We start from the raw sequence: 6562 nt of genomic DNA, 5'->3' as shown, positions 1-6562 counted from the left end.
TCTGAAATAGAGCTTTTATTATTGTTGACAATAATTTTGCAAATGACTTATCTGTCCATCATTGAATATAGTTAATTAGATTACAGAATTTCCATATAGCTGAATATTAGCATTCATTTCAATTTAATTATTGGAATATTTTTCAGGATATGTAAAAATACTGGTGGTATGGTGTTGACTGGGGGAAAATATCAGACGGCAAGTTAAATATATGTGCACAAAAGAAAAGACGGAAGTAAAATTACCCCCAAATTTTCGTAATTACTTTTCAATTTCAATTGGAAAGAACAAAAGACAGAAAGAGGGAGAGGAGGAGGAAGACAATGACGAAAACAAGAAGAAAGTGAGAATATCTAAGAAATTTTAAAAATATACTAGTAAGGGAGGGTGACTATTCATACCAGATATTAAAATTTAACAAAAGTTGCTGTAATTTAAATGACATAATTCTAATTTAGGCAAATAACTCATGGAAACAAAATAGATAACTCTAAAATAAGGATTATGTTACCCAATAATTTATAATAATTTACCTTTAAGAAGACGTGACAAATCAAAAGAGAACAGAAGATCATTGAACCGAAAGAACTAGTAAAGAATGTGGAAATAATTCCTGATGGATTATCACCCCAAACTTTAATACCCCACTTTGTCTGCCTGTATATTTGTAAATAACCCACACTCATAGCTTCTGCCTTTATCAGGTTCTCTGTGCTCACAGACATTTTTGTAGTCATAGACTTATCTGTTATAACATATAAGGTTACAATAATTGGCCAACTACAGGTAATTCACATTTCTAATCCTTCTGTTTGCTCGTCAAAAGCCACATCAGGAACTAGTCAACGTCAGTGCCTGCACCAGCCCTGTGCAAGGTTAAAAGAGAGCTTTTCTGCTCAAGGTACTTCCTCTAACTCCCCTGGCAAAGAGACAGACACAAACAACACTTACAGCCCAGGAAAGATGCTCAGGAACTGGTCTTGGTCCTGGGGTCCTTCAGCATTGGATTTTTCTGCTTTGGGTGTTTCTCTTACTCAAGCAAGGCTGTTGTGTGGGATGGTGCAATCAAGATCCTGCTGGCAGGGACAGACTGATATATTTGGGTTTGGAACTAATAACTTGTTTCTGTTTTTGCTTTGATCAAGCAGCTCAGAGCCCAATGTGATGGCTGCTCACCTCTGGAGGCCTCTTGCTCACCTCTCTCTGATATTTCTGTACCACCCACCTGCCCATTCCCCTCACATCAGCTGCCTCAAGGGTTCATTTATTTTTTAGAATTCAAGAGATTTCGGTCAGCTGCCTCCCACTTTTTGTGGACTGAGGGGCAAGTGAGTAGGATGACTGATAGCTCAATCAAGGATGCCTGTGTGGGCAGTTTCCTGCCTCTCTGCACCTGGGTTTCCCTCTGGGAAACATCCCTATCCTCCTCTTCAGGATTGCCGTGAGGACCAGATGCCCACGCACTGGAAACACATGTGCTACAAAAGCAGACACTAACCATAATTGGGAGATTTTCTAATTAGAGCTCACATCTTGCAAGTAGCAAATGTCTTGCCTTTGGAAGTTGAGGTTCTTAGAAACTGAGCTGTGGAGGTTCATCAAGCAGGCAGCTTATTAAAACCAGACACACACCACTGCCTCTCATGGTATGGGCTTTCCTCTGTGTAATGTTGGATTTCTCAGGTTAGCTCTGTTCCTGCTGCACCTAGGGATGAAACTGACTTTCTGCCGAGGAGAGCTGCTATGTATGAGAGAGCCGCATCCCAGCAATTGGTACCGATGGTAATGAAGGGGGAGTGTTATTCCTGGACAAACCATTAACTAGACTCAGCCAGACCCTCTTTCTTCACCTCTTTTTTGGCTTATAAACTTCCTGAGCACAGTTCCCTCACCTGTGTATTTTTATTCCAGACTTCCCTTTCCTTGTGCACGTTCAGTACTCATTCATCCAAGGGGAAAGGGAACTATTTATTGAGCGCTTACTATAGACTTATAAAAAACGTATCAAGTCCTTGACCTACATTGTTTCATTTTATCCCCACAACAACATTGTGAAATGTCACTGACACTTTTCTGCCTTTGGTGTTTCTCTTACCCTGGTTTCACCAACGAGGACCTTATCATAAACAGAGGTTTGGACTCGGCCTGATCTCAGCAGTAGGAATTGGCTGAGCTGATGCACTTTCGCCTCCAACTGAAGTAAACAGAACGAGTACAACACAGCACCAGGCTGAAGACGTGCCCTGTCTAGTTGAGAGGCAAACAATTTAAACACGTAATTACAGTAAAATATGATGAATGCAGTAACAGAGGTTTACGTGGGGTAGCTTGGAAGTGGAGAGAGGGGCGCAGCCTTCTTATGGGAAAGTTGCTGACTCAGCTCTTCAGAGGATGGACCATCGCCCTGAGCCCTAAGGGATGAGTGGGTGCCTACCAGGCAGAGGGTGGGGAAGGGAAGACTGAGGCTGAGGACAGGGTGTGCAAAGGAGCCCATGTGATGAGGAGTGGGAAGCACCTGTGAAGGCATGGATGCCTGCGTGGTTGCAGGCAGGTCACTCGGATGCAATCAAAGTTGGGCCAGGTTGAAAGAGGCCATAGATTCCTAGGACTGTGGACACTTGGCCCCACTTCCTGATTCTACTAACTCCCCTAGCCAGGGCTCAAACTTGTATTCCAGGTTGCTGCTACAGTTTCCATCTTCTCCCTTTACTTCTGGCCTGACTCTGGGGTTGTGGACGAGAAAGGGAAGTGTCTGTATCCATACCACCCTGAATGCACCCGATCTCATCTAATCTTGGAAGCTAAGGAGGGTTTGGCCTGGGTTAGTACCTGAGTGGGAGAAACGGAAGAGATGGAAAAGTCCTCTGTTTCATAGTGTCATCCCCAAGAACCCATAGCGAACACCACAGACATCACTACTAACAATTGTATTCCTTTGAGTTAATGAGCCATCCTCAGTTAAGACACAAATGAACTGAAAGAAGTTGCTCACCAACTTATTAGGTGCTAGTTTATTAAATAGGTTATTAAATATTACAGCTATTAAATACTAAGCTTATTCAATAGTTTATTCAACAGCTTGTTAAATAGCATGTAAGGCAGTGCCATGTAGTAGATACAAGTAATAATGATTATAATATTAAGAGCTAATATATACTGAACACTCTCAATGGACCAGGCCCTGCGCTAAGCACTTTACATGCATTGTCCCTTTAATCCTGAAAAAAAACGTTATTGCCATCTTTATTTCAGAGACCAGGGTGCTGAGGCTTGAGAGTGAAGCCACTTTCCCCAAGCTCACACAGCAAAGACATAGGGACACCGGGACTCCATCCACTGCAGGTTGTCTGACTGGGAACCCCCATGCACCTGGCAGGTGACAGAAATAGGAGGCATGTGCTGGGTTTGGAAGAGACACCTGGTGGGAGAGAGCCCTGTGGAGCCAGATGGGGCCGAAAACAAATGTTGAATGGGAGAAAAGTCGAGTTCCAGAGACACTACATGTAGCAGGATATGCTTTTTATAAAAAGTCCAAAAACACTAAACCTCAACAATATGTTCTTTCGGTTTGCATTTGTGTGTAACAGTAATTAAGAAGCAAGGGAACAATACACAGTAGATTCAGGATAGCAGGCTCCTCTAGAAAGAAGGAGAAGGGGCAGGAGACAGGATGGGGAGGAGCACATAAGTAGATGTAAATTAGTGCTAATTTTTCTAGTCCTCGGTTTGAATGATGGGTTCATCAAGGGTCCATTACATAAATATGTGTTAAGTTTTTAAAAAATATAATAAAAGAGCCAGGTATAGTTTGTCTTGAACCACAATTACGAAAAAAAATCCAACTTTGTGCATCCAAGGATCAGATTTTTTTTAAATAAAGGATAAAAGGAATAAGAAATGAATAGCCAAGTACTCACTATCAAATTTGAGAGATAATCGCCTGGCCAACATGGTGAAACCCCATCGCTACTAAAAATACAAAAATTAGCCAGGCGTGGTGGCTCATGCCTGTAGTCCCAGCTACTTCGGAGGCTGAGGCAGGCGGAGAAACTCTCGAATCCAGGAGGTAGAGGTTGCAGTAGGCTGAGATGGCACCACTGCACTCCAGCCTGGGCGACAGAGGAAAACCCTGTCTCAAAAAAAAAAAAAAAAGAAAAGAAAGAAAAGAAAAAGAAAGAAAACAGTGTATATATAATTGAAGCTCCTTGTGTTTTGTGTACCCATCCCCAATGCCATTTCCCTTTTTAGTCCCCAGAGAACACCTCATTCCTGACTAGTGTTTTATGTTCCTTTGCTTCTCTTTTAAAAAATTTCAATGCATACATATGCATCCATGAACAACAGATAGTGGTTTTTGCATGACCGAAAACATTAATGAAATTGTATGATTCTATGCATAATAGCCTACTTCTGGCTTTATTCACTCAACACTATATTTTGGCATCGGTAGCACCACTTTCCTCATTTTTCTCATCTGTAGAGTATGTGTTTTTTGTAACTTTTATTTCAGGTTCAGGTTCACGTTTGTTATATAGGTAAACTTGTGTCATGGCAGTCTGTTGTACAGATTATTTCATCACCCAGGTGTTAAGTCTAGTACCCAATAGGTCTTGCTTTTTGTTCCTCTCCCTCCTCCCATCCTCCACCCTCAACTAGACCCCAGTGTGCTATATATTTTACATGAATGTGGTACAATTCATCCATTTACTCGGTGAAGGACATTTAGTTGTTTATATATTTTTGCTGCTACAAATAATGCTACCATCAACATTCTTAGACTTATCTCCCTATGCACATGTGCAAGAGTTTCTCTAGATCATGCCTTGAAATAGAATGGCAGGTCATGCACATCTTCAGCTTCACGAAGCAATGCCACATTGTTTCCCAAAGTGTTTGTGCCAGCCTGCACACCCACCAGCATTTTATGAGAGCTCCCATGGCTCTACATCCTCACCAACCTTGGTATCATCCAACTATTTCATTCTTGCCATTTTGGTAGGTAGGGAGTGTTAGTATGGTTTGGCATTTCTCTAATTACTAATGAGATGCAACATCTTTTCTTGTGTTAATAGGACATTCATGTAGCCTCTTGTAAAAGACATTTTTGTGGCTCTTGCCAAGTTTTTGTCTATTGGAATGTTTGTCTTTTTTAATCAATGTACAGGCATTAATTCTATATTCTGGATATGCTTTTGTGGGTTTTTGTGTATGGGAAATATCTTTTCACTCACTTTTTTATTTTTAGTTGAATGACAGTTTAAAATTTTGCTAGTGCTAAACTTAGTTTTTTTCATTTTCAGTTTGTACTTCTGATATCTTGTTTAAAGAATTCTTCCTGACTTTGTGGTGACATATATGCAATCTCTAAAGCAACTTCTGTAGATATCAGGTTTCCAAATTTCCTGGCTATTTACTGTGTCGTTATTCTATTGGTCTCTGTGCCAAAACCATCTTAACCACTGCAACTTTATAATAATGTCCACTAGGGCAAGTTCTCTTCACTTAGTTGTTGACATTGCTATGTTACTGTTGTCTTCTTCTCTTCCCTGTTCTCCTTTTTCTTCCCTCCTTCCCCTTCCACCTCTCCCTCTCCTCCTCCTCCTCCTCCTCCTTGTTCCTCTTATCTTCTTTCTTCTCCTGGAATATCTAAGCTATATTTTACTATTGCTCTATATGCTATACATTTTAGAATCACCCTGTCAATTTCCATGGAAAACCTTATTTAGATTTTGATTTCAATCATATCTCTCAACTATTGAATTTATCAATTATGTTGTAAAGAATTCACATGTTTGTGACACGGAATCTTTCCACGATGGAACATGACATGTCTCTCCCATTTATTTAGAACTTCTTTAACATCTTTCTATAAAGTTTTATCATTTTTCACATAAAGATCTTGCACATCTTTTGTTAGATTTATCCCTAGGTTTTTGTTCTTTTGAAAACGGTATCTTTTTTGAATATTATCTTTTATGACTTTTTATTGCTAGTCTACAGAAACGCTCCATTAGTTCCTTTTTTAAACAGATAGATTTCAACTACTCAAGACTCAGACGGGAGTAGATGTGTCAACAGGCACTCAGCAAATTAGATATTCAGAACAGACATTCAGCAGACAATGGCATGGTTGTACTGATTACAAAATTCTTGAAATATTTCCATAATGGGGCCCCTTGATTTCTTTCCTGTCACGCTGGCCATCCTGTCCTCTCCCCAGGGACAGGCCCAGACCTCTCCAAGGTCCAGACACCACTGTATTAACACCAGGTATGGCACAGGGCTCAAGTCTTGTTCCACTGGGAAGGCCAGTGTCTGTTCTGGGTGTTTGATTCTCATACCTTGTGAGTGGTTAAATATCTTTAATATTATTTCTTAGGTTTGTATGCTGGTAGTAACTAAATACCAAGGGTGAAATATTAATCTGAGTGAATTCTCAACAAGAGGTGATCAGTTTTGGGTTTCAAGGACAGAGTCAGGAGATCTGAGATGTAACTAAGGAGATTCTATTCAGCACTGGCCTCTGATCAATCCACCCTCCTCTGAAATCCCTGCAGCTTCA

Source organism: Mandrillus leucophaeus, unplaced genomic scaffold (assembly GCF_000951045.1).
Source record: "Mandrillus leucophaeus isolate KB7577 unplaced genomic scaffold, Mleu.le_1.0 Scaffold13, whole genome shotgun sequence".
In the NCBI taxonomy this organism is placed as follows: domain Eukaryota; kingdom Metazoa; phylum Chordata; class Mammalia; order Primates; family Cercopithecidae; genus Mandrillus; species Mandrillus leucophaeus.
The sequence above is the reverse complement of the archived record's forward strand: the minus strand, read 5'-3'. Positions refer to the sequence as shown.